This window comes from Amblyomma americanum, chromosome 1 (genome assembly GCF_052857255.1).
Source record: "Amblyomma americanum isolate KBUSLIRL-KWMA chromosome 1, ASM5285725v1, whole genome shotgun sequence".
Lineage (NCBI taxonomy): Eukaryota > Metazoa > Arthropoda > Arachnida > Ixodida > Ixodidae > Amblyomma > Amblyomma americanum.
The window spans coordinates 486,569,879-486,582,881 of record NC_135497.1 but is presented as its reverse complement, the minus strand read 5'-3'; the positions used below and the strand labels follow the sequence as shown (position 1 = coordinate 486,582,881).

General features: G+C 42.8%; 1 non-coding gene across 1 annotated transcript; it reads left to right on the top strand.

Moving 5' to 3' along the window:
• The first annotated feature begins 4,337 nt into the window (after positions 1-4,337).
• LOC144116564 (U1 spliceosomal RNA) lies at positions 4,338-4,501 on the top strand. Its single transcript, XR_013311895.1, has one exon. It is a non-coding gene; the product is annotated as a U1 spliceosomal RNA (small nuclear RNA).
• The last annotated feature ends 8,502 nt before the right edge of the window (positions 4,502-13,003 follow it).

The window sequence follows — 13,003 nt, the reverse complement described above, 5'->3', positions numbered from 1 at the left end:
CCTGATTGTGTAGATTCTCCCAATTATTAGCGCCAAATCACCCTTTAATATATTAACATGCATATTCCATGAAACCTGTTAACTGAACCATAGGCACAAAAATTTTTGTTTTTTTACCTTTTCTATCACAGTTTTGTCATAGGTCGCATTTATGGTTGAATAGTGTCTTCAATTTATGGCCTTAAATGTTATGTACTTTGTATTACTTGCATTTGTAATCAATTTGTTATTTAAAAGCCATCGTGATAATTTAGGCAAGTATTCATTAGCAGCCTTTTTCAAGCTTGCGTTCTTTTCTCCACTGAAGAAGACATTGGTGTCATCCGCATGTAAAATTATGATGGTAAAGCCCGGGACTGAGGTAATATCATTGATGTATACCAGGGATAAAAACAGCCCTAAAATGGATTCTTGAACCACACCATAGAGAATTTGCAATTTACTCTATGATATACTCATATTGTTAACATGCTAGTAGCGATCACATAGATAAATTTTGATTAAACTGAGTGCTTTTCGACGTACGCTATGGATATAAAGCTTTTTATCAAAATGTGCTGTACAGTGTCGAATGCATTCTTGAGGTCCAAAAATAGCCCCTGGGTGCATATTGTCACATGCTTTGTGTCCACGGGGAAGCGGAGAATATCAGATCCGTAGAGGAACAGGAAGCTGCTCGGCCTGACCTGGTTGAGATCTCCGCCCCCGTCACTCAACCTCTTAAAAGGACGCTCCTGACTTACTCAGTGAATGCTGAATACGTAACAGTTGTGGTGGATGTGCTTGGTATCGATCCTATTACCTAGTACCTGAAGAAGTTAAAAGTTGGATTTTTGCTTAAAGGAATTGCTGAAGATAAATACAACTTCCTTTTTAGCAAAACCAGTTTGAAGTCTACGGCCGATGTCATCAAGCACTGCAGAACGTTCGATGCCTTGAAGCTTCTTCGCACTGCTACCAAAGTTGGGCGCCTGGCCAATGCAGTTCCGTCGCAAGCGTTGATGTCGCTGCTCCAGTGTCGATGGCTGATTAGACCCCCTGAACAATGTGCCTTTTCTTTCTTTTTTAGACTGTTTCAAGTTTTCATATTTTCCCATGTTGATTAAAATCTGGAACAACAGTGATTGTTCCTTGCGTAGTTTGCCTCCTGAAGAGTTTGCAAGTACAGAGCCTTTTCATATTAAGACATAATACCTTGTTCTTTTTATTTGTAACCACTCCTGCAATGCCGGTCACAATAGAGAGCAGTATGTGCAATAAAAAAAATGACGAAATCCAAGCAGTGGTGTCACCCAGGGCCACCAGTCGAAAAGAAGTTCAAACAACCTCGTTCTGCTGGCAAAGTCATGGGCAGTGTTTTTTGATATTGTAAGGGGATACTGCTGTGCGATTTCATTAATCCTGGGACAACAGTCCACTCAGACAGCTATTGTGCAAAAATTTGGAAACTCAGGCGAGCTATCCATATCCTCCGGGCAAGGACGACTGGCATCCCGTGTACCGCTTCATGACACAAAAGCCAGACCTCACGTCTCGCGCAATTCTGGAACTTTTGAGAAACATTGGGTGGACTGTCATGCCCCACCCCCCGTAGAGTCCAGACCTGGCGCCTAGTGATAATCACTTGTTCCTCAAGTCAAAAGAAATATTTGGTGGGCAACGCTTCCGGAGCGACAATGATGTCAAGGAAGAGGTGAAACGCTTCCTCAGCTGGTTGGCGGCGGAGTTCTACGATATTGGCATACCGAAATTGAAGCAACGTCCATAAAATGCGTAGAAAAGAATGGTGATAATGTATACGTCTAGAGCAAAGCATCATCTTTCCGATCTTGTAAATTTCTTTGCGTATAAACAATGCTGTGTGTTTCTAAAATTGATGGTAACCTTATTTCTCGATCAACCCTCGTGTGTGTGTCTGTGTGCTTGCGTGCGTGCCTGTGTGCGTGCATGCGTAGGTGTGTGTGTGTGGGGGGGGGGGGTTGTGGGTGTGTTTCGAATGTATGAAAACATGTGCTGCATAATGGCCTTTGTCTTTCACAAAATAGGTGATAAACTACTGATCAGAAAGTGAATAATGCAGGGAGACAGGATATCTCTATACTATTCACTGCGTCTTTACAGGTACCATACAGAGAATTGGATTGGTAAGAGGCGGGCATAAAAGCTAATAGAGAATACCATAGCGATCTCCAGCTTGCTGATGACATCGCCTTCCTCAGCAACTCAAAGGCCGCGCTTTAATGCATGATCCAGGACCTAGATATGCAAAGCCAAACCGTGGCTGTAAAAATCAATAACAATAAATTTAAAGGGATGATGAGCAGCCTCGGAAGAGAGCAACAGATTATGATAAGCACTGGAGGATTGGAAGAGGTAAGCAAATACATCTACTTAAAGAAAGTAGTCCCTGTACATCATGAAAACTACAGTGAAATAACTAGGACAACAAAAATGAATTTGAGCGCATTTGGGAGGCGCTGTTATGGGGTGAACGCCAGATTTAAAATATACCTCAGGCGGACACTATATAACAGCGCTATCTAAGCAAGACAAACCTACGGGGCAGAATCGTCAAGGCTATTGAGAGTGGTTACAAATAAGATGGAAAAGCACACCGAGCGATTTAAAGAAAAATTGCAGGCTTAACGTTGTGGTACCAGAAGTCAAATATCTAGGTGTGCTTTTTCAGCAGATCTTTCGTTTAAGCACCACATTAACAACACGCTTAAAAAGGGCCCGGGTATCCTTAACCTCGTGATACAAAGTCTTCGTGGCGCTCCTCAAATACTGAAAAACGCGGCACACTAGTTATAGTATAACCGCCCTTGGAATACCGTTCCACCTATGTGACCCCCGTCAAAGGTGCCTGGTCGATAGAACTGCAGGTATACATAGCCGCTCGGCGAGGTTTATATTAAACAATTTTGCCAGAGAGCTAGTGTCGCAAAAATAAAGCCAAACAAAGGACTCAAACCTTTCGTCAGAAGGCGGAAGGTAAACCGGCTGAATCAAATGCATGTCATTCATGTAACTCAAGTCGTAAAGAGAAATCTCAATACATGAAATCTCCCCACTACATCTCAAGTATGTGGGATTACAGCAGTAAAAATACAGGAATTAAATGTCGGACAAATTACATAATTTTCTTTTCTTCAGAGAAACAATTTCGAAATGCAATGCTTTAAAGCGGATGTAGTCGCAGTTGACGGTGTCCGCTTCGCTCAACTGATGAATAATTTGTAATTAATAGAGTTACTGTTGTACTGTGCGGTTGTTTTGGCTTGTATTACGTGTGTTGAACGTGAGAACGCTTTGTTTTGTAGTCACCATGCCATTGATTTTTTGTCTGTTCACATGTTTGTTTTTGTCAATATTTTATGCCACAAGCATGCTGGAATGCTACGGAACTGCCGGATATGCTGTAAATAAATAGTTAAGGTCTGTAATGTGGGAGTTCAAACCCAAAAGAGGCAGTAAGAGCGCTGAAGAGGACAGAGAACCAAGGAGGATTGATCTGCTAGTCGAAATGAAGGTGATCTATGACTTTGTAGGGTTTAAGATCCCAAAGCGACCCGGGCTATGAGGGACGCCGCAGTAGAGAGCTCCAGATCATTTAAACCACATGGGGTTCTGAACCATGAACTGGCATCGCACAGCAAAAGGGGATCTAGTATTACCTCTCTATTGAAATGCGACGGTGGCGGCCGGGATCTAACCGACTCCGAGGCGGATCAGGAGAGCTTTTATATATTTAATCCCAAATCTGTGGCTAAAATTATATTTCCGCAGGGATAGCACGAATAGCGTTAGATGTGCTTGCGCCTGGAAAATATTTAAACACCTAAGCCGATCCTTTCTCTATCGAAGTAAATTGTGCAATGCAGTCCTTTTTTTTAATAATGTCAATATTCACAAATACGCCAGTTCTAAATACTACGATACAGATATCCTGGCTGTGACGCCTTTCACAGCATCAATTCATATAGTTTTCTTCTTCTTCCTAACAAGGCGCAGCGCGCGTGCTCTTCACGCACGTGGGGCAATCGTCAGCCCGAAGCAACTGCATCTCGAGAGTGCATGCGCTGCGCCATCAAAGCCGTCCTGCTAAGAGCGATTTGCAATGAAAAAAATCAGTGCATTAATCAGCCACATTTCCTATTTCGACCTATGATTTTCAGATCTGAAACGCCTAAAATTAGATCCTACATACGTCCTATTTTATCAATACCACGTGGGATCTTCTGAAGATACTTTTCACCAAGCATCTGTTCTCACAGGGGAAGTGATGGTGGACGCTTTAGACCGGCCACCAAGCAATCAGCGATCCCGGGCATCTTACCTTTACCGGGTGCTGGGACTTCGGTGATCAACGAGGCCGAGTCCACGGGTGGAGGCCGGTGCATTGCATTACGGCCGGCTGAAGCCCGTCTCTTTTCCTAGATGGGGAAGCTGTGGCACATAATTTTTGGTAGTGGGGTTTCGGCGTGCGCGCCAGCCCCTGCCGTAATCGAATAAAAAGAGAAATCACATGACACTTTCAGTTTTCGCGGAAGGACGATGCATGCAAATCACAGATACGCTTAATTTAGGTGACATTAAAGCGCGAAGCGTAAGCAGTGAACTCCTACCCATCGCTAGGCATCCTCTGAGCGCCAGTGCGTCCTTAGCTTTATAGGTCCCCCTGCACCTGCGACGGTTAGGGAGCCATGTACTGGCATGTATGTTTATCTTACGAACTGGCATGTATGTTTCTTTTACGGTCTGTTTCCGCTGGCGTTTAGAGATTTTGATGCGAATTTGTTGTGCACACGGTGTCTCCGTGGTAGTGCTGTTATGAAACTGAAACCATATTTATGACAATATTTGGGTGAACTTCCAATCTTACTGCATTTTTGACTTTGCTGCTGTTTATTCCATAATCCATCCGTAAGAAACGAATAGCATTTATTCAAGGTGAGGTTGTGCTCTTGTACTAAGAGGTACTGCAGCCACAAGTAACGAAGAGTGGTATGGAGTAAACTTAACGAAATGAACTGCGGTGATGATAAATCAACACCGAAGTGTCGTTGAATTTGGAATCACACTGGTGGAATCGGTTTGCCATTTTTTTTCTCGCCTAAATAAAGGCACAACTTGAGGCCTTTTTGCAAGACAGCATACATAGTTCTCCGTGGTTGGTATGTGCGAGGAGTCCCACGGCAGTCTGTTTTTTGTTATTTTGTTCCTTTATTCCTTCCTCAGACAATGTCTAAGAAGAGGCCAGGGCTAAATGCTCTGAGCCTGAAGAGGCCTTGGACTCTTCTAATAATTTTTTGCAGCAACGAACAGAACTCAGGCGTAATACTTCGGCCAGTAGTAAGGATACAATGTAAACAACTCTTTCAAAGGAAAAATTGTACCGCCCTGAACATCAGTCTCAAAAGATCGAACGTTGTAAGAATACGCGGCTTCTGCTGACACATCCAGGATTGCATGCAAAGGGCACAAGCAATAAAAAACATGAAGTGCGAAACTTGCAATACAAAAATCTAAACCAGTATACAAGAAAAGCGAAGCCGAAAGTTCGGTGAGTTGGATAACGTTCATGACGAAAAGATAACGCACATGTAACACGCGTCATTCGCTTTCCGACATCGTGTTCTTCCTGTGCCATCTCTCCATCATGAACAACAAAAGCAAAACTAGGACACCAGAATAATTTTTGTGTCCAATGGCAAGCATTTCTTACCTTAATCTATGTGTAAACCGCGGAACACGTATTGGCGATTCAACCGATTTGGTCACGGCCTAGTAATAACAGGTATCAATGAGTTTTGTATAAACTTAATGAATTAACCAAGAAGTTTGGTTTGGTTTATAGGGCTCTAACGTCCCAATGTGACTAAGGCTATGAGAGACACCGTAGTGAAGAGCTCCGGAAATTAAGACCACCTGGGGTTCTTTAACGTGCACTGACATCGCACAGCACACGGGCCTCTAGAATTTCGCCTTCATCGAAATTCGACTGCTGCGGCCTGGATCAAACCCGCGTCTTTCGGTCCAGCAGCTGAGCGCCATAACACTCAGCCACCACACCGGCTAATTAACCAAGAAGTGTCTGCATTTCCATTCCTAAACAGTAAAGGATTTGTAGAAAACCATGTGCATTCCAGAGGTATTCAACACCTTAGCAGACAGAAAATTTAGCTTTTGGCGACCATAATTAGTTTGCACCACAGGCGTTCTCCGTTCATGATCACGGATCGGGTATGCACAGCTGTGTTCTCCTGCAGTGATAAGTGGTTTGGTTCGATTAACCCACTGCAGCAGTTTAAAGTAGTAGACCTGGTTTGCATTTATTTATTTATTTATGTATTTATTTATTTATTTATTTATTTATTTATTTATTTAAAATACCTTACAGACCCTATGGGGGCATTGTGTAAGGGTGGTTACAGAGTAAGCAGCCTTCTAAAGTGGTATACAAAAAATACACCTCAATTCAGGGCTCACCAACATTATTACCAAGATAAAACCATAAAACACGAGCAACTGTAGTAATGAAAGGCCACAAAGGTACACTTAAGAAAAAAACATGAGTAAAACTTAACGTAAGGCATTAATACTAGAAAGTAAAATACACAAAGAATGAACATATCAGGGAGTATAATTCTTGAAGTGATATTCAGGAAAAAAGACGCAAAAAAGCAATAATATATACAGGTCATACAAGTGAACACACGACGCAGCATAAAATAGCAATTCACAGGAGCGAGATAGCAATACATCACAAATATCACAAGAAGTTCGAAGCCGATTGCAAAGTGTAAGAAACAAGATAAAGTTATTTGCAAGTGCTATTATGAACAATGCTCCTGTAGGAGATGACGAAATTTTTCTTGATCTGACTCGGAAGCAATGTGATCAGGCAGATTATTCCAAAAGCAAATGGCGGTAGGGAGTGCGGAAAAGTTAAAAGCATGTTTCGTACCGTACATGCGCGCAAAGCTTAAGTGGTTATTTAAACGACGAGACGTGTTCGAGGCGGTCTGGATAGGTAGTGTGGATTGTGTGGCATTATAAACATATTTGTGAAACAAGGATAACAGAGCGATATTACGGCGAAGAACTAAAGGCTGTATGGAATCATCGACTTTCATTTGCGTTACGCTGGAGTGATGGCTATAATTACGTGAAATGAAACGGGCAGCTCGGTTCTGGACTGATTCAATCATGTCGATTAAGTATGTAGGATATGGGGACCGAATGGAAGATGCATGCTCGAGCTGAGGACGAACAAATGTCAGATAGGCCAATTTGCGGATGTGGGAAGGTGAATTACTCAGATTACCACGTAGGTAACCTAATGTCCTTGAAGCTTTTGCGCAAACGGCTGTAATATGGTCTGTCCAAGAGAGGTTCTCGGTTAGGTGAACACCCAAATATTTATACGATACTGTATGTAACAATTCATTATTACTGACGTTGTATAAAAAATGTGAGTTGTCACGCTTACGACTAAAAGAAATTACCTGACATTTTGACACATTTAAAGCCATTAACCAGGTGTTACACCAACTATGAATTAGGCTAAGGTCATTTTGAAGGGCCAGGTGGTCGTCAGTACTGTTAATTGATCTGTAAATAATGCAGTCGTCAGCGAAAATACGTAAACGAGAAGAAACATTAAGTGGCAAATCATTTATGTAAATTAGGAAGAGTAAAGGGCCCAAAACACTGCCCTGAGGCACACCAGAAGTAACGTAAGTAGGACACGAAGCAATATTATTAACTACTGTGAACTGTTGACGATTCGAAAGAAAATTACGAAGCCATGTTAGAGTGAAGGAGTCAATTCGAAGTGCAGTTAATTTAGCAATAAGGCGACAATGAGCTACACGATCAAATGCTTTGGAAAAGTCAAGGAAAATGCAATCGGTCTGCTGGTTATTGTTCATGTTAAGGTGCAGATCAGTCGTGAATTCGAGTAACTGTGTCTCACATGATAATCCTTTCCTGAAACCATGTTGATGGCGAAAAAAGAAATTATTGGACTCTAGGTGATTATAAATATGAGTAGCCATTATATGTTCGAGCATCTTGCAGCAAATGCAGGTCAATGAAATTGGACGGTAGTTTTCCGGGGATTGTTTATCCCCAGTTTTAAATAAGGGTATGATTTTGGGCATTTTCCAGTCATTGGGCAGCTGTCCCGATGACAAAGACTGCTTGAGTATATGGTACAGATTGTTACTGGATATAGAATTGGTATTTTTTTAATACCTTGGAACTAATATTGTCAATACCAGATGAAGTAGAAAACTTCAAATTAATAATAAGACATGCAATTCCCTCCACCAAGATTTCAATACATTTCATGAATTGCCAGTCAAAATCAGCAACATCAGGTACATTGGTATGATCCTCGCGGCTGAAAAAATCGATGAAAAAAAACGTATTAAGGGCACAGGGTAAGCCCTATACTTCCCATGCATTTTAGGCCATGTTGAGGTACATGTTTCTCAATAACTAATAACAGTAGCATAATAATACATATATCATTGTTTGCCAAATTGTGTGTTCTTTTTACTGAACTAGAATATTTGAATTGTGTTGAAAATTCGATTTTTAATAAAATTTTTTCCGGTAGTACACAAATCTGGCCTTTCTTTGCGCATTTCAAAATTCATAACAGAATAACTGCTCAGTGAAATTGCTTAATTCTAGTTCAGTAGTTGGCAACACTTATGTAGATGATTGCAAAAAAAAATCAGCCGTCTGTCTTGAAAGGCATTGGAAATAATGGTACCTTTGTAAGAAAAAAACACTGTTTTGAGATAATAGAGCGTAAAGAGAAAAAAGATGTGAAAAACCATTTTTTATTCGCAGAAACGCCTCCATAGTAATTAGTTTAATACCCCCTGCTTCGTAGTCACTGTCGCTGTCTTTGTTTCGCTTTTCGGCTTGTCGTTTTGACTGTCGGGCCTCTTTTGTAAGATGGCGTGTTGCTCGGTCCGCAAAGTACATGCGCTTATGGTCAGCTTCCCTCAGCCACTTGATGGTGTAGCTCCCTGGGTTCAATCCACACGCCTTCAAAACGTTGGCCCGTGCGATGCTACCATCATTAATGAAAGAACAGCATCCAGTGTTGCCATCCGTAGGGTCCGAAGCCTAACAAACACATTCTTTGGCGCGCGTTCCCAAACAACATGGTTGAACGACTCATTTGCATTTTGAGTTCGCCCATGCAGGCACTTCTCTAGGAGCTCAGCCTTCGATAGCTCCCTATAAATGGGTTTGATAGCCTCCAAGACAGATGCAGGCAAACTCTCCTTGTGGAAAAATGGCTTGCCCTCTGACTGACTTCTGTTGAAGGCACACCACGTATCAGGTCCCTTTGGGCAAAGTCCATGGCATGGGTCATCGTCTGTGGCCGATAAGTGGAAGAAGGTTGCCCAAACGGCCTTTCGCATTTCATCCAGGTTTCCTACATTTCTTCTGATAGCCAAACCATAGTACGTCTGGAGCTTGTCTATTACTGCATCAGTCAGTCGGCCTCGGCCTGAGAGGCTCTTTCCATCAGAGAGTTTTCCTGCTTTGTTTACTTTTTTTAGCCTTCGTAACCTTGTGCTCATCCTTTTTTGCACGTGCCCTATGCACTCAACCTTGGATATTTCAGCGGAATCACCATATGGCATTTGTGCCTTCACAGCCATAAAAGCCTTGCTGTCACCATCCCCAAGGTATTTGACGTATCGAACGCCGTGAAGCTCCTCACTCCTGCCGAAAATTTTCAGTGCTCCTGCGACTTCCATTCCACCGCTGGTGCCTTGGTAGTTGCTTTGGCACACCTCTCTATGAAGGGGGTCACTGTTTGTACCCTTGATGCTGCACTTTGGACAACGTTTAGACAAAACCTCCACATCCAGCACTTTCCCAGAGTCTACACTGGTCGCAGAGACTATGCCGTTATTGGAAGTATGGCCTCGCTTCTGCCAGCTTCCATCAAGAGCAACTGCGATGTCTTTATCCCCCTCATTCAGCTGACACAGCTTCGTCAGCTGCCCTTTTCATCGACTCCTGAGCAGCAGCTTCGATGTGACCTAGAAGCTCTTGATTGTATTTCGCAAACTTTGTCGGCGGCTTAGGAAGGTTTAGCATAGCACAGAGTATATTTCCTGCAGCCATTCCCTTACCAATGGACCTCAAGGCATACACTAACCTGAGGTTGGCTTCATAGCGGCCAGAAGTAGTTTTCTTCGACGTCTCAAATCGTTGTGCGGCACTACACCCTTCACAGTTCAAACTGTAAACGCTTGCAACACCTACCCGTTTTGTCACAATTTCGATGAGCTCAACACTTCCACCGACCTCTCTGCACACACAAATCTGTGTAATTGCGGCAAAAATGCCGTCCATGTCCATTAAGGCATATTGGCTGCTGCTCTGTAGCACATCCTCTTCCTGGAAGCACAGAGAAAATCTTGAAAGCTTCGATGTCGAGGAGCTGGCGCGTTCGGCGTTCGGGATCTCATTCGGTCGTGGACATCCTTTTGCTTTTTCACGATGAGCGTAGCGGTTGCCGTGAAATTCACGCCTGACGAAGGCCTTCTTTGCCCTGGGCATCTCAACTTATCAGCAGCAACCAACACCGGCACAATTTACAATACTGATCGAAAGGGATAGCACTCGGACGCAGCACGGTCAGGTGATATAACTCGCCAAAACTTTTTTGGATTCGAATTTAAGAGAGAAGGTAAATCTGTGGAGAATTATTTAATTTTAGCTGCAGCAAAAGCAGAGCAGTACGTTTTTAAGCAAATGCTGTACCTTTCCCACGAAGGAGCATTATTGACGCGTTTATCGGTATTGTACCGACGTTTCTTTTTATTCCTGAGCTTACGTAGGGCATTAGTAAACCAAGGATTTGTTTTGTCATTTGTTATCGAGATCAACGGGATATATTTGTTAATTAGAGTAGACATTTTATTCTTGAAACATACCCAGTTATCTTCCACCGAGTGATTATAAAAAGAAGGAAGTAGCGTGCGGTTGAAAAATACTTCAAGTTCATCGTTTAATTTAGAGTATTTTGCTTTAATATAATCACGTAATATTTTCTTTGTGATCCCTGAAAAGGGTAGTGGAACACTCATTGTTACCTGAAGAAGGTCGTGATCGCTAAAGCCGTTTAGATGAACAACAGATTCAATTTTTTCGGGGGTGTTGGTGAGTATAAGGTCTGGAATGTTAGTACCGCGGGTTGGTTTGTTAACGACCTGGAACAGGTTAACATCTAAAGTTAAGTTAAGAAAATCCACAGATGTTCGACAAGATGATGATAGATTACGCCAATTTATGAGCGGAGAGTTAAAATCACCGAATAAGTAAACAGAATGCGCAGGACAGAGCTGGAGGGCCGTGGTTATGCTATGCGTAGTTCTGTAACGAAAGAAGTGCTGAAGTCAGGTGGACGGTAGCAAGCACCTACCGGTAGTTTGGTCGTATTTATTTTTACTTCAACCCACACAATCTCAAGAGATGAGCTCGAGTCGATAATAAGGGAAGATAATGACTTTTTAACTCCAAGATGAGCACCCGCGCCTCTCTTGCTAGTTCGATCTTTGCGGTAAATATTATAAGAATGGTTATCAGGAAGAATTTCGTCGTCAGTATTGTCAGGATTTAGCCATATTTCGGTAAGAACAAGAATATTAGATTCGTTATCGTCAAGCAGAGAGCAAACTAATTTGCGCTTGGGCATGATGCTCCGTATGTTTGCGTAAGATAGTGTCAACAAAGACCCATTGATAGGTAGCTTTGACTGTGGAAGAGCCCGTGAGCAAGTGCTTATGTCTAGCTATCTTTGCGACATGACAACGGTATCAGTGTTTTTGTCGTATGCGTAAGTCTGATTCCTTATAAACAGCCGATCTGCTGACAGTTTAAAAGGAACTTTTTGAGGTTTGGAGAAGTCAAGCAGCTTCTTTCTAGCGTGTCGCGTAGCTGGGGAGAAATCTTCCCCGATTGAATATTTTAAGCCTTTTAATTTGTGTGCAGATGACAAGATGCGTTGCTTCTCTTTAAAAAAGTTAGTTTAGCTATTATAGGTCTGTTCATTCCTTCTTGGTATTTCCCAAGCCTAAGTACGCGTTCGAATTGCGAACTGATTGTTTCAGTTTGCTGTTTTTCAGAGCAGAATTTTATGACTTCCTTTTCAGTGGTAGCCCAGTCCTCATCAGGGTCATCTTCTATCCCGAAAATCAGCAAATTACTTCGTCTGAGCCTGTTTTCTGCGTCCTCACATCTTGAAGTTATTGTTTGCAGCTGATCTGAGACATCACTTAAAGTTTTGATTCCTTTTTCCTTCATGCTCGAATCTACAGCGTTTTCTGAGGATGTGGCCAACTCAAGCGCCGCAACCTTGGCTGTTCGAATGATGAGTTCATTATTAGTGGCACCTTGTTTGTCCTTTGCGCTTTTTAATTCTGTCAAGAGCGCCTCTTGTGCGGCCTCTAGTTTCTGTATCGACTCAAGAGCCGAGGCAAACGCATCTGCCTCAGCTTTTGACATTGGACCTGGGTTCGTCTCAACGTCGCCAGAAAGCAAGAGGAGCAAATCAAACATTGCAGAGTAGAGCGAACACAGAAGTAAATTAGAATTAGAACTCTTTAAGACATCAATCCACTCAAGTGGACACGACACCGCGATCAAACAGCAGTTTTTACTCCTAAAGCATGCAGCACACCGAACGTAACTAACCTGCAATAACAGTAGCTGAGTACGCTGCATACTCGATGAGGTGTCGTGCCCGAAGTGGACGCTTGCTGGATGGCTTTTAAGTCCTCCTTCTGTGCTGTCCATTGTAGTCCCCAATCGCCGTTGCCAGATGTGCGCTAAATTCTGGTCTGGATTCGGCGCCGTGATTACCAAGGCAAGCAGAGGTGGTGTCGCATCATCGGTGCGCAGTCTGCACGTGCCGGGAAGTGCTGAGCAAACGGCCCAAGTGACGGTCACCTGCAAT